Source organism: Triticum aestivum, chromosome 7A, assembly GCF_018294505.1.
Source record: "Triticum aestivum cultivar Chinese Spring chromosome 7A, IWGSC CS RefSeq v2.1, whole genome shotgun sequence".
Taxonomy (NCBI): Eukaryota; Viridiplantae; Streptophyta; class Magnoliopsida; order Poales; family Poaceae; genus Triticum; species Triticum aestivum.
In genome coordinates this window covers 11851942-11867066 of record NC_057812.1, presented here as the reverse complement: position 1 = coordinate 11867066, position 15125 = coordinate 11851942, and the positions used below count along the sequence as shown (strand labels likewise).

The 15125-nt window shown below is 44.0% G+C and overlaps 1 pseudogene; it reads left to right on the top strand.

The window, feature by feature from the left end:
* The first annotated feature begins 995 nt into the window (after window positions 1-995).
* On the top strand, window positions 996-2872 carry LOC123152786 (uncharacterized; annotated as a pseudogene).
* Window positions 2873-15125: the final 12253 nt, after the last annotated feature.

The window sequence follows — 15125 nt, the reverse complement described above, 5'->3', positions numbered from 1 at the left end:
AAAAAATCATGTCAACTTCCCCATGTCTTATTGGCTTACCAAACAAAATTATATTGCCAATAAAGTAATGATTCAATCGAGAAATGAAGTATATTTTGGTGCACAATCATATTCATTCACTAGAGTATTTGTGCATCCGTTGCAAATCCATGTACAATTACCTGAAGTATACGGGCAATTACCATTCACTCCAATTACCTAGTATATACCTGAGTTGAAGAAGTCCAGTTTTCAAGATAAATGGTCCAGGAGACGCATGAGTAGAAGAAAAGAAGTTGTGAGAATACAAAATGATCATCAGAGATGAGGAAATTTCCATTTCTAATTGAGTCTTAATCTTAAGACAACATTTGTATCACGCTTGCATCCACGAACTAAAGAAACACTTGTCGAGTACCTTTGTTGGCACAAGTATCATACAAACATCGTCACTTGAGAAGTAGCAACACACCTTTGTTGGTTGCAATTATCATACAAACATGATCATTTGAGAAGTAGCAGCACATACTTTATTCTGTGGCAATGCACGAGCATTCAACTAGCCTAATAAGCATGTAAATGTTGGCATACCAAACAATTAATCATGGAACCATCTCACCATGTAGGTTATTTTTTAATGAAATTAGAATTTTAACAGGATAAAATAAATCGTAATCTTTTATGGAATTATTGTGAATCCATTCCCATAGAATATTGGCTTATTAAATCCTTCAATTCAAAGTTACTCTTGACCATCAAAAGAAATGGATTAGTTGGACCATCTTGGTCGACAAAATCAAGAGTTTTGTTAATTATGGAATTTTTAGACAGAGGTGATTGTTTGTTTAGAATGGATTGTGTTGACCATCTTGTGCGGTGAAGTGTCCACCGTCACTCGTTCCTCACCAAACCCACCAAAATCCCCAATTCCCAATCCAGGCCACTCCAATGGCGCCGCCGCCAACCTCCAACCCAGCACCACCGCCGGAGCCGCCGTCCCTTCCGGTCCATGACCTTGCCCGCCTGAAATATTCCTCCGCCTCCCCGCCGCCGCCGACCTTACCCGCGCCTCCACCGCTTGCGCCTCCTTCCGCAGCGTCATCTCCGGCCACGCCTTCCTCCGCTGATACTGCGTCGTCAACCTGCCGCCTCTCGTCGGCATGGTCCACGATCCCTTCATCCCAGCTCAGCCGCAGCACCCCTCCACCGTCCCAGCCCGCGCCTTCCCCACCTTCGACTTCTCCTGCTCCTCCTTCCTGTTAGAGTTAACCTTGTTGTCTAGGTATTCATCATGTTTATTTTGTTGCATTAGTTCGTTGATGCATGTAGTGCAAACTTTAGTTAGCAGCATGCACAAAGCTCCCTAGAGTTGCAGCGGCCGAGTCTTGTGGCAGATAGAGTGTGGAGCTATAAGCGTTAAGTGTGCCGTTGCGTGGGCAAGCTCCTAGTATGCTACAGACTTGGGAATGACTCAAGCTTGTGACGTGCGTGAGCTGCTGGAGTAAGATGCGGGTCAAGCCGATATGTGTGGCTGGTCCGTTGTGGGCGCGTGGATGCATAAGTGGAGTAGTGCGTGCATGCAGCTAGGAAGTTGGTCAGTTGGTTAGTGCGTGGGGTGTGTTGGCGAGTGATTTGGCTACTAAAGCCCATGTATCTGTGTTGTGTTTCAGTGTGCGTTGTGCCAAAGTGTGTGTGCGTCTTCTTTTACCTCCAGCTCGTGTGTCGTCTACCTCCAGCTAGTGTGTGTGTGTGTCCGGGAAAACCCAACACTTCCTCCCCTCCACCGCCGGCCGTTCCTGGAGTGAAATTGACTTCCTTGATGGAGGGGCCCTCCTTGCCGGCGCCCCGGTCAAAGAAGAAGCCGGCAAACGCTTCCTCGTGGTCGCTGAGCTTTGTGACTTACAGTACAGCCAATTTTTGGTCAGGGACCTCGCCATGTGCGACCCCGTGCACCGCCGCTACATCCTGCTGCCTGCCGTCCCCGACCACCTGAAAGCACTGGTCCGTAGACCGGACCTCCTCATGCTGGAGACTTTCGTTGCTCCCGGCGAGGATAAGGAGAACCCTTTATCATTCAGAGTGGTGTGCTTGGCACAATGCAGAATAAATCTGCTGATGCTGGTCTTCTCCTGTTTGGATGGACAATGGCACATTCGTACTCAGTGGTGGTGCCAGGACCAGAAGTCTGTGATGTCATCTCAAATATGTGATGTCAAATATATGTGTTTTCACCAATTTTACATAAAAATTACATGATTTCTACTTGTGTACAAAGGATTTGCCAAAAACCTGTGTATTCAATTGGCCACGCTACTCTCAACGTGGCTTCACCACCAATCGTACTTATGATCAATGGAGTGCTCAGGCTACTATTGGCTCATTTGAGAACTCTGAGCCTTGGTTGTCCTATCGTCGGTACGTCCATAGATGCTTCTGCTGGCGTTTGCATTTCATGAAGAAGTTGCTTCTCCTTGACACACACATCATGGAGTTCTCTGTTGTCAACCTCCCACCTGAACAACCACCGAACCGCAATTATGTCATCGTCGAGGCAGCGGACGGAATGCTCGGGATGCTCACTAAACGCTATGATGAGTACAAAGAAGATGACCGATGTTGGCTGAAGTATTCAATTCTAAGAAATAACCAATGGTACTCGGAGAAGGTCATCCTGTTGCTGGTAAAGCATGCTGCTCTTGTTGGTGTAGCTGGGGGATACCTGCTCGTGGAAGCGTTGTACACCCCATCTACACAACACATGCTTAAATTTGGATTATCTTCCGTGGACGTCAAGACGTTGCAGGTCGAGTTGTTCGCTGAGCTTAGCAAACCCAACATGTATGGTCGACTATATGCTGGTTTGCCACCATCATTGTGTGCACCAACTATTTGAAGTGGTGAGTTTGTTATCTACTCTTTTCTTACTATTATATAATCTGGTCTCAGTGTTATACAACAAAGCAATATGTTGTAGGGATTTGTTTAATAGTAGCATGCTTTGTTGCTTATTTGCTTGCAACCAGTACTTGTTATGGATGCAGCCAATTCATATCCTACCTAGTGTATTATGACTCGTCTGCAATTTAATACGTAGTTAATTGGTGTTATGTATTGTTGGTGCATTTTGGGATAATGTACTATCCAAATTACATGTAACTGGAAGCTTTACTAACCTCGGAAAGCAATTCTCATCAAGTGAACGCACATATGACCATCTTATGACTTCAATCACTGCATTACTTATAAAAGGAAACAACTTTACTGTCATCTTCTAGTAATCCAAAGTTGGCATCGGGCTTGTATATTGACTGGCCCTTGTTTTGACCAGCATGCTCAGATCATTTTCAATTTATTGCCTTAATCAATACATTTGTATCTTTATATATAACATTTGTATTAGTATAATCAAATAACATCAACCCCTTGTTTGCTCTCTAAGTAGCAATTTTAAAACCAATGAAATAGTTCTCTCAGATTGTTTTTACATGGTTACAGTCCACTGGCTCTTTCATAAACCCTTGAATGTCTAAAAGAATAGGTTTGCCCTGCTAAAAATATGAGTTTGCTTGATGCAGTGTGATCATGCAATGACAATATCTAAACGAAACAGTGTATGTATTACTGAATGAAATGATTTGGCTTGGGTGAACTAGATAGCAGATTGGTTTCAAGACACCATGTGTTGTGGATGAGGAAAAGATTTGGGGCAGGGAACATCGTACATGTGCAACTGAATTTACATACCAGATCGTTTCACTCAGCAAAAGCATGCTTAGAGAAAAATGCATTTTGGAGCAGATCTATGGTGCAATTGAGCTTTCAGAGCGATGTTGCAATTGAGTTTTTTTTTCTAAACTGATAAACAGCTAGAAAGTTCCTGCATATAGTGAAAGTATCATAGGACTACAAGGAGAATAATAGTATTATTCTAAGAAAGACCGGCGTACTGTTTGTTTCCTCCCTAATATCAAACTTTTAAATAGCGCGCTAAGCCTCTTAGTGGCGGACCTCTTCTAAATGCCATAGCGGTGCTATAGCGAGCTATTTAAAATGTTTGCTCATGTGTTTGGACAAAAAACCCTTAGCGCAGGACCTCATATAAACGCTATAGCAGGCTATTTAAAACCATGCCTAATATATTCAATCAATTGCCTTTTCTTATGATGACCTTTCTACACCTAAAGTTCTTACTGTTTCTAGTATTTCCATAATTCCTTAGCTCTCATTCTTCTCTCCTCTGGATGCATCTTCGTATTCATCCATTAGTTTTAACACATCTTCCTCTATCTGGCCCTCTTTGTTATATAAATTTCTGGCGGCGTAGTTTATTTGTTCCTTTTTTAATTGATAAATATTGAATAATAAGCTGCTTACTCATTCATTTTTCTTTGGATTTAACCCGAAGAAACAAACTAAATTGGTTTGTTGAATAAAAATTTCATCTTATTGATGTGTTATCATGTAAGCTTCAGGTTGTGAAGCCACGTGCACATTTTGATACACATTTGCAAACTTCGGTTTGTCGCTTCATGCCATATGCACATTAAAATGATGCAAACTAGCTATTGATCTATCTGATGTTGTTATATAATTGGTAGGCTTGTATTCATGTGCTTTCTATTATGTTCCCATGTGTGGTAAATTCATCTTGTTTCATCTATCCACAGGCACGAGCAACACTTGGAAAGAAGGTCGATTCCACGGAGCACATCAAGTTGCAGAAAGAGGAAGTGATACCAGAATGAGTCGTATTTACTAGTCCAACGCTTGAGTTAACTCTGAAGCAAGCTGAAGATGTTGTTTGCTTTTGATGCTATGGTAGATATGAGGTGCCTGGATAAAGTTCTCTGCTCAAGTGTAACCTATGCCCTAATCGACAGTAGAATAGACTTGTTTTGACTTCTTCTTTAAGTTTGTATATTTTGTCTTTAAAGGATTTGAGGTATTTTTGTATGTATGTCATCCACCTGATTACAAGCTTGAGATGTGCATCATCAATCGTCTGCCTTTTTTTCTTTTGAATTTTATCGAGTATAGTGGACACTGGTTGTGACTAAATCTCAATGACTGCGTACTCTGCTTTTGGAAAAGCAAGCAGAGTACTCTGTTTTTGGAGTTTGAGCTCTCTTGTTACTCCCTGCTTCCAACAAGATCGATGATGTATATTAACGACTAAAAGGATACATGAGTGAGAAAGCTGCGAGGGCCAAACAAACTTCATTTGGTCATTATGTTTATGTCACCTGGATCATTCTAATTTCTGTGAAAAGCCTCTACATTTATATTTGTGCTTAAGGGCATGCACCCTCCTCCCCCACCCCACCCTTCAATTGCCACTTTCTTGGCAGATACTAACAAATGATGATTTTATGTTTTTTTATATGTGGTTGTATATTGTGGATATTATGATTTCTTGGGTATTTTATGCTCTCGTATATATTGATGATTTATTATCTTAACCAAGTTCATAGTGATGACGCCCGCGACTTGACACGGCAAATGCAAAGACATTATCCGGCTGTGGTCATCTACTACACTCTGAGCTCAAATTGCTATGACCAGGGAGGGGATAATCGTAGTACTTCATACATACCCACATGCTCATTTTATGGTGAGCATGAAACAATTCATCGCATGGTTGTTCCACATATTGTATCAAGTGGTACGGTAATGTATGTGATAGTGTTCCTATTTAAGCATGAGAAGAGAGATGGAACATGATCATAACTCACAACAAAACTATTCTACATAGGACACGCAAAGTGTAAAAGCTTAGTTGTTGCTAGGTTCATACTAGCATATACCACATAAGCAATGTAACCAAGTTTTTCGTCTTGGTTGGAATAGATTTTGATATGCTAGGTTAATACCAACATACAGCATGTGTGTACATGATGGAACAAGTTTTGCACTTAGTTGGAAACTTCTTTTGCCATGTAGTCGAAACCCAAAGACATTCAAGGACTTGGAAGCATTAGGATCTCCGACTAAACTAGATTGTTTCCTCAACCAAGTTGCATTCCCCATGTTCGTTAGCTTGAGGAGTCTTATTTGGAGTACAGTAACGGAACCGGGACACTTGATTGGCGAAGTACAAAACATTACCATGTGTGTTCTGCCCATGCGCTCAATCCGGGTCAGCATACCGCGGTCCATGGTGTGTGATTTGATCTATGTGTAAGACTTGGTCGAAAGTGGGCTAGACTGCAGCCATAACCTAAGCCATATGAGAGCCTATGGACAACTTCAAATACCGCCGCCGCGTTTACTCAATTAGACAATGAATTGTTGGCAACACAAAAAGGCTAGAAACGACACCATTTTGCTGCTGGCCACAATTGTTACTTAAAGTGAGGCCCATCCAAAATTTCTTTGTGAGATTTATGTATCTGCTAGTAGTAGTGATGTTTATGCCTTGCTACTTGGTTCCAAAATTCTCTGTCTTGCTAAACACAAACACTTCTTTTCTTATATAGTCGTCATAAAAAAGAGAACTAAGTAGGCTTTGACCTAGTAAAGGAGTCAATGGCATGCACACAAATCAGGAGGAAATCGGTACCCTACGAGGCCAGCGAAGTCGACACTTGTAGGCGGAGTAGAGGCAGCAGTTGCAGGCTCTGGTGCAGATGAATCGCAATCAATATTCCTACTAGCGCACATGTGTCACATCCCTAGTGCTAGTATGCTCTGAGCTAGCTAGTCTTGTGTTGCATCATGTTTAAATTCTTATGAATTTGAATTGGGGACTATTGAAACCCTACCACAGATGAATCCAACTAGGTTCAAATAAAAAAATATCATTTTCAATGATCCCAAAATTCCTTTGGAAAAGTTCATCATTTTTGAATTGGTCTAGAACCTCTGCCAAAAATGGTGCACATTTTCCTAGGTCACTTTTGGATTTTGAATGAATTCATAAATTATTTGAATTTGGGCATTTAATTGCTATAAATAATTAAAATGCCCAAATAATTCTAAAAGTGGTTGAGGGCTATTGGATATATTTTCAAAAGTGTCCACAATTATTTTCAGGGTTTTTGAAAATGCCTTAGCATTTTATTTAAGTCAAAAACAGTTACAGAAATAATAGAAAACCAGAAAATAGAGGAAAGAGAGAGAAAGAATTTACCTGGGCTTCTTACCTGCAGCAGAGCCGGCCCAGCTCCTGTTCTGGCACAGCCCACCAGGGGCTCCCGGTCTTCTTCCTCCTTCGACAGAAGGACAGAGGGCGCGCGCCCGATGCGCGCGACCACGCGCCGCGCCACCTTCTGCTTCCCGCTGCTGCCCCGACGTGCCTACGAGCGCCACGCACCCCCCTGGACCCTCTCGCTCACTCCCTCGATCTCATCTCCCTCCTCTTCTCTCTCTCTCTCTCTCTCTCTCTCTCTCTCTCGCCAACTCAACGCACCGGAGTGCGCCGCCGCAAAACACCGCGACAACCGCCGTCCCCTTGCCCCGTGGCCGTGCCCCAAGCTCTGCCCAGGCTCCAAGTACCTCTCCGTCGACCCACGCAAGCTTGGACGACCCCAAGACGACGTGGTGACCTTCTTCCCCGTCTACGGCCGCCGGATGCCGTCGTTCGATTCGCCGGCCTCAAGTCCTCCCCGAGCCCACTGACCGCCTCTGCAAACTCTACGTGAGCTCCCGCTCCTCGCCCCTCTCCTCTAACGTCCACGCACGGGCTCCAACCAGCCCAGCCGCTCAGCCCGTGAGCTTCACGCTGCCGGCGAAGTTGTCACCGTGGCTAGAGCAAGCTCAGCTTGCCCTTGAGCACGTCATCGTGCTCGGGCTGATCCCAGGAGACCAACTCACCTGCTAGCTCGCCTTCCCGTGCACCGTAGCGAGTGGCCGGTCCTGCCCGAGCTCCGACCGCCGCTTCCGTTGTTGTTGCCGTCTCTGTAGGCCACCTCAACTCCTCGTGCTTGCCCTAGAAGATGCGCCGCTCTGCCAGCTCGCCATAGGCACAAACCACACACGAAATGGTGCCCTGTAGCGCCGACCTGAGCAACTCTGGCGTGCCACCGCCGTGCTTTTGGTTGCCGGCAATAACCGCTGACGTGGCCGGGTTAATTAAACGCTAATGACGCACTAACTAACCCCCTAAGCCACTGCCATGCGGGCCCCACTACCTAACTAACCAGCTAACAAAAATAGATTAAGATTAATCTAAACACAGTGGCCCCATGCGTCACCGTTGACCTCGCTGACGTGGCCGTTGACAGGACCCACCTGTCTGTGACACTAAATGTCACTGGGTCACTGACCAGTGGGTCCCACTGGTCAGGTTTGACCTGGACCGTGCCCTGTTGACCTGCTGACGTCATGATGATGTCATGCTGACACAGTAATTAATTTCTGTTTTAAAACAATTCAGGAAATTCCAGAAAATGACTTAAACTTCAAAAAATCATAGAAATTAAACCGTAACTCCAAATGAAATAATTTATATACGAAAAATTATCAGAAAAATTTAAGGAATCTATTTATGGCATTTTCATGCATGTTAGAACAACTTATGGCTGCTGTTTAGACCAATTCACATAGATGGAATTTAAACTCTCACATATGGAGTTTGAATTTGAACCTAGGGTTCAAACCAACTCCATTTAACATGTTGCTAGTTGCATTAGCTCAAAACACAGCATATTGACATGTCATGATCATGCATCATATTGTGCATTGCATTGATTATGTTCATTCTCTGTTGCCGGTGGTTGTCCCCTCTCGATAGACGTTGTACCGACGCTGTGATCGTTGACACTGATGAAGACCCAATGATATCTTCAGAAGTGCCAGGCAAGCACAACCCCCTTGTTCCTTCTGATACAAGCCCACTATCTCGCTCCTGCTCTCTTTTACTGCATTAGGACAACAACGATTCATCTGTTACTTGTTGCGGTAGTTGAACCCCTTATCCTCTGCATGACCTGTCATTGCCACAGTAAATAGTTGAAACCCACTAGCATGAGTAGGAGTTGTTTGAGCCCTGATGTGCCTACTCATTCATGCTCGTTTGTCATGCCTGCTATTGCATAGAGTTGTGTCAGGTCTGATTCATCGGGAATGAATCGGAGGTGTGTGAACATATCCTACTATGTGTGAGCTAAGTGTGTGAACACGTTTTGGTAAAGGTAGCGGTGAGAGGCCATGTAGGAGTGCATGGTGGGTTGTCTCATTGAAACCGTCCTCAGGAACTGAGTTCTGTGTCTGTGATCCATGAACAACTACTACCACTCATTGGGATCCTTAATTGACCCTCTCGGCTTCTTAATCACCCTAGTACTCTGTCCAGGAGTTGCAACTAGTTTCTGGTGTTTGTAGGTTATGTGTTGGCGGCCGTGCGTAGCGCTGACCCTAGGGGTGGGCTATGATGCGGTAGATACTCCGTGGCACGGTGTATGGGCGCCCGTTTGGTGTCTCGAGAACCCTGTTCACTTCGTTCGGGGCCGTATGTGGAAACCTCGGCCGGACTCCCTGCGGATGGAACCTGGATAGGCGATAAACCTGGACTAGAGACTCAAGTGTTTAGGTAGGCCATGGCCGACACCCTCGTTGGGCTTCCGCTTGAAGGTTGCCGAGTACATGTCGTGTAAATGACGGTAAGTGGTGGGAGCGTGTGTGAAGAAGTACACCCTTGCAGGGTTATCATTATCTATTCGAATAGCCAGATTCCTCGGATATGGAAACTTGGACCCCTTGCATAGTTCATAGACAAGTGAAAGTGGATACCCTAAAACTCGCAAGATAAGCGTGAGTGCTATGGATGGCCTTCTCGTAGGGAGACGGGAGCGGATCCATAGTGGTGTATTGAATGGTGAATATGTGGACTCGTGTGCGCCACCCCAAAAGAGTTTCTTGCAGTCGTAGGTCAGGTTAGCCACTAAGTCAAAGCTGGCTTGCTGCAGTTAAACCTCACCACCCCCTTTGTTGATACCAATGCATATGTAGTTAGTTCTGATGTAAGTCTTGCTGAGTACAATTGTACTCATGTTTGCTTAATTTATGTTTTTGCAGAGAGGCTTCAGTCTCGCTAGTAGTTCCGCGTGGACTTCGACGTTTAGCTTGATACCTCAGCTACGATCTTGTGCCCTCGGCAGGATCTGGTAGATAGTAAGGCTTCTTAGCCTTTTTCCATTTGTAGATGTATGTACTCAGACATGTTAAGCTTCCGCATGTGCTTGATTTGTATGCTGTGATTGTTGGGTCATGAGACCCATGTTTGTATTTCTGGCTCCTCGGAGCCTAATGAATAAATACTTGAGTCGTAGAGTTATGTTGTGATGCCATGTTGTATTTACTCATATCAAGCATATTGTGTGTATGATTGAAATGCTTGGTATGTGTGGGATCCGACAATCTAGTTGTTTATCCTTGGCAGCCTCTCTTATGGGGTAATGTAGTCTTGTGCTTCCATGAGCCATAGTAGTCCGCTACAGCCCGGTTCACCGGAGTCCTGCTAGCCCAGCACTACTGCTCAGGACACTTGACTGGCCGGCATGTGTTTCACTTCGTTCCTGTGTCTGTCCCTTCGAGGAAATGTCACGCGGTGACATCCGGAGTCCTGCCTAGCCTGCTACAGCCCGGGTTCCCGGAGTCCTGTTAGCCCAGTGCTACCGCCCGGATTCACACGCTGCTGACCGACATGCTCGATGTGATTCATGTATGCCTGTCCCCATAGGTTAGTGCCGCTTTGGGTTCACGACTAGCCATGTCGCCCCGGGTTCTCTGTCATATGGATGCTAGCGACACTATCTTATACGTGAGCCAAAAGGCGCAAACGGTCCCAGGCCATGGTAAGGCGACACCCGTGGGAATACCGTGCGTGAGGCCGCAAAATAATATGAGGTGTTACCGGCTAGATCAATGTGACTTGGAATCGGGGTCCTGATAGCTTTGGTATTAGAGCCTGACTGCCTGTAGGATTACCAAGCCAAGCTGGTCGAAGTCGTGTCTAGAAATGCTTTAGTTATGTAAGGGAATTGATTGTGGAAGGGAACGTAAGGCTCTTTTTACTCCTTTACCCTATGGCCTTCTAATCTGAGTCATCCTCTTCTCTTCTACGGGGATTAAGAACTAGGCTTCACATCTTTCTATCAGGATCACGTGTTACTAATCCGTAGACTCTTAAGATTGTTGGATTCAAGCCCAGTTCAGTCTCTACTACTTCTGTGTGTTCATAGTTGGTCTCGGAACCTTGATATTGTGCTTCTGAGTGGTTATGCCACCATTTCGCAGGATGTCTCAAATCATTTTGAGCATTTACAGCCGTTATGCTGTCCGAGTCATCCCAGGTTTCTAAACAATCTGATGCAATTGCAAATCTCTTCATCCGGTTTCCGATGTCCTTTTGGGCCAGATTAAGCACACTAATCGGTCTGTTGAGGTACTCCATTGCCTTGACATATATGTTGGAGCTAGTATTATGACCCTAGGCATTCTGGCGAACCACCCACTAATCTAGCAATGCTTTGTGTCCCCAGTGTGATAATTCTGGCCACCATTCTCGAAAGCATCCCGTGATGCCGTTTAGTTAGTAGGCATTCTATTCCTGGGTTCTTGGCCCAAGATCCACTCTACTTACCTCGTGTTGATAGTGTTGCTCGTACCTTTAGGATATTAGTAATCTTTATGATAGTCTTCGAGGTCCGTGGTATATCATTCTTCCAAATACCATGAACCATCCTTGGCAGAAATTCATTTGAATCAAAAGATCACAACCAGGGTGCTCTTGACGAGTTCTCCATTCAAATTGTGAATCTGCCACTCCTTCTTCTACATGGGTTATCCGGAAGAAATATGTTGAACTCGTTCGACATGCTAATCTATGCATCCACAACTCAGAAAGTTATATGTTCCTTGAGTTGTCCCTCTTTAGTTGTTTTCTGATCTTCGTCTATCAATTATAGTCAGGAGTAATTGTGCATCCGTGTTATCGATGCTTATTATTCCGGTGGTCCGTCAAGCCATTCTAGTTCAGAATGACTAGGAGAAGCAAACTCCAGTACCTCATCCATATCCAGGATTGGGTCAAAGTAGTTGTATTCCGCAGATCAAAATGCCAATCCAGCTTTTGTTCTATTCTACCTCGGAGTATTACCCCCTTTATGTCAGGATTGTCATAGGAATTGCAGCATCTCTCATGAATTCTCGACGTAGTGATACTCTCTCCATCATTATTCATTTCTCGATTTCCGTGTTGTTGCAACCGGAATGTCGACAAGTGAATCGTGATGTGTGAAATCAATACTCCTAGCAACCCTGTTGCTTGGTAGTTAAAGGACAATAACTTCATTCTTAGCATGTTGGTTATTGAATCATCGTTCTAAGGTAGATTGTGCTACCTAATCATTGTTCTGGTGCACTCTTCGACCAATGTGTTAGGAGTGTGTCAATCCATGACTCTCTTGATCACATTGTCTTGCCCTGAAAAGCAAGATTGTTCTCGAGCTTAGTAACATATCGGTGGTTCGTGATGTTTCGAATATCTTCTTGGAAGTATTACCAGGTTGTCACCTGCCCGCTATGTTGAGTTCGTGATCATGTTTGTTTTCCTCCAAACCATCCTTTCTCCAAGAATCAGTGTCGGATACCCTGAGCAAGTTGTTTAAGCTAAACAACAACTTGGAGAGTTGAAAGATAAAAGCTTGTCCGACTCAGTTCATTCCAAAGGGATATCTTGCGTGTGTGTGCGTGTGTGTTGGAGAAATATGATATCTTCATCAATTGATCCTCGTGATCAATTGTCGGTGCTATTGTCTTACCCAAACTTTGATTTGAGTGTGGGCTATCATCAACTCAAATCAGAACCAACAATATTCGTAATGTTGTCCTACTCGTGGTTGATTCCTCGAGCATACATCATTATATTCTTTGGGTCTGACCAATGCTATCACTGTGTTCACTTAATTATGGATTTCCATTTATATGGAAACCTAGATGAATTGTTGTTGAGCCCATCGACAACATCCATGTCCTCTCCATGATTTTGTCGAACATTAAGCGAGTGTTGGAAACTTTTGAAAGCATCTCTTCATGCTAGCTCATGAAGCATATGTTGGATGAAAGAAGTGACTTCCTCTGATTCACGTGCATTTGGTGCAAGTTGCCGCCGTGAGTTCGAGAAAGTTAGTTTTGCTTCCTCTGGAATCATCCCAAGTCAGTCATGCACGTGCGAAGTATTCCATGGTCTGATAGACTGATCATCTTCATTCCATATGAATTCCATAGCACACTAAGCCACTGATTGACCTATTCCAGGAAAAGGAGTTGTTGTGCTATCCTAGGTCATGCACAAGATTTCGATATCCTCAATGATGGTTCCCCACCAGAACTCGGTAGTGTTTTATTATAAGACTACTGTGTGGTCATACTTGTCTGGGACAACGTGTTCACATGTTGTAGCAGAACTAGCTCATGTTTTGGAGCTTGCTATCGCAGTTCATTCCCCGAGAATCTCGCAACGTCGTCTCGTCGATTTGTGTTGCAAACTTTCATTCTCCTTTCTAGACTCGATGAGTCTGGAATATACTGACACCAACCAGATCTGAATCTCAGGTAGATATGATGGTTGGAGCATTTTCCAACAACTATAATATTGGTCCCTCGATAACCGGTAAAGTGGATGTCGTGGCCAACACATCCAACCGGAAGACCTATTATTGTAGTATCTCGATTGAAGAAAGTTGGCCACCTCCCCATGAGGAATTCATAGGATTTACCTCCGTAGTTAATCCTTACGGATTCTTGTGCTCCCGAAGTCCGACCTTTTACTTGATGTCCTAGATACCAAACCGTATCAATAAATGGGTTACCCTAGCACATCAAGGAGAACATTAGAAGCGGAGTGCTAAATGTCTCTTGGTCGATCATCCAGATTTTCTTCCCTTGGCCTCGCTAAGGTGAAATCTGAGGAAGTGTTATCTTCCTTTGCATCTGCATCATCCATCACCATTCATCATGGTGGTATGTTGTGTTGCCAGGATCCTTGACACGGATATTGGTAAAACCTTGATGAATATGGAGATGCTCAAGTTCTTGAGAGCACGCGCAAGCACGAGGTTTTACCGTTGGCGTTAACTGGGATTTGCTTCCAGTTTCCTCGGTTATGTTATAACCTTTTCAAACAGTGGACTCACTCTCGACTGTTGAGCTCTTCCCCAGTTACCAGAATCATTCCCAACATTTGCACTTTGTTCCCAGCTTGCACCTCAGTAGTTGTTGTTCAGGATCATCTTCAAAAGTGGACTTACCATGGGTCTCATCCATTTCCGATGATAAGAAAAAATCATCCATTGCGTTGTCTTCAACAAGATAGTCCACATCATCCATTCTAGTCGGAGTATGCCATTCTTCGAACTTCTTCAAACGATCATTGTGATTGCCTTAGGCTGGTATAGAGAGTTTCAATGATCTTTGTATCAAAAGTAATTATTTTTGCCACTTAAGGGAATAGTTCTTCGAGTCACCTTCCCCGAGGTGCCCCGTTTCGGAATCATGGCAATTTCCCTCGCTACTTTGAAACCCTCGTCAAATTGTTTCTTCTGTCGCTCCTGATGCAAGTTTTGCCTCTCAGCTCCAGAGATGTTTCTATGTCTCATCCCATGAGTTGATCTTGTGATCATCAAGATGATCCTAAGTTGCTCGAACCTCAAGAAGATCGATTCTTCTAAATTTTCCCTTTCTTCTTGTTGTCATGTTGGATGTAGTTCTCAAAGCAAGACGTCAAGATCAATGTGATGCAATATATCGGTATCTTCGAGAAGGGCAGTTCGATCGAGAAGACTGTGATAGTTTTGTGACCCCTCTGTCTTCTTACTTCACTTCTTGAATCTCGGGACGCGATTCTTGTTTTAGTGGGGGTGAGTTGTCACATCCCTAGTGCTAGTATGCTCTGAGCTAGCTAGTCTTGTGTTGCATCATGTTTAAATTCTTATGAATTTGAATTGGGGACTGTTGAAACCCTACCACAGATGAATCCAACTAGGTTCAAATAAAAAAATAATAATATCATTTTCAATGATCCCAAAATTCCTTTGGAAAAGTTCATCATTTTTGAATTGGTCTAGAACCTCTGCCAAAAATGGTGCACATTTTCCTAGGTCACTTTGGATTTTTGAATGAATTCATAAAGTATTTGAATTTGGGCA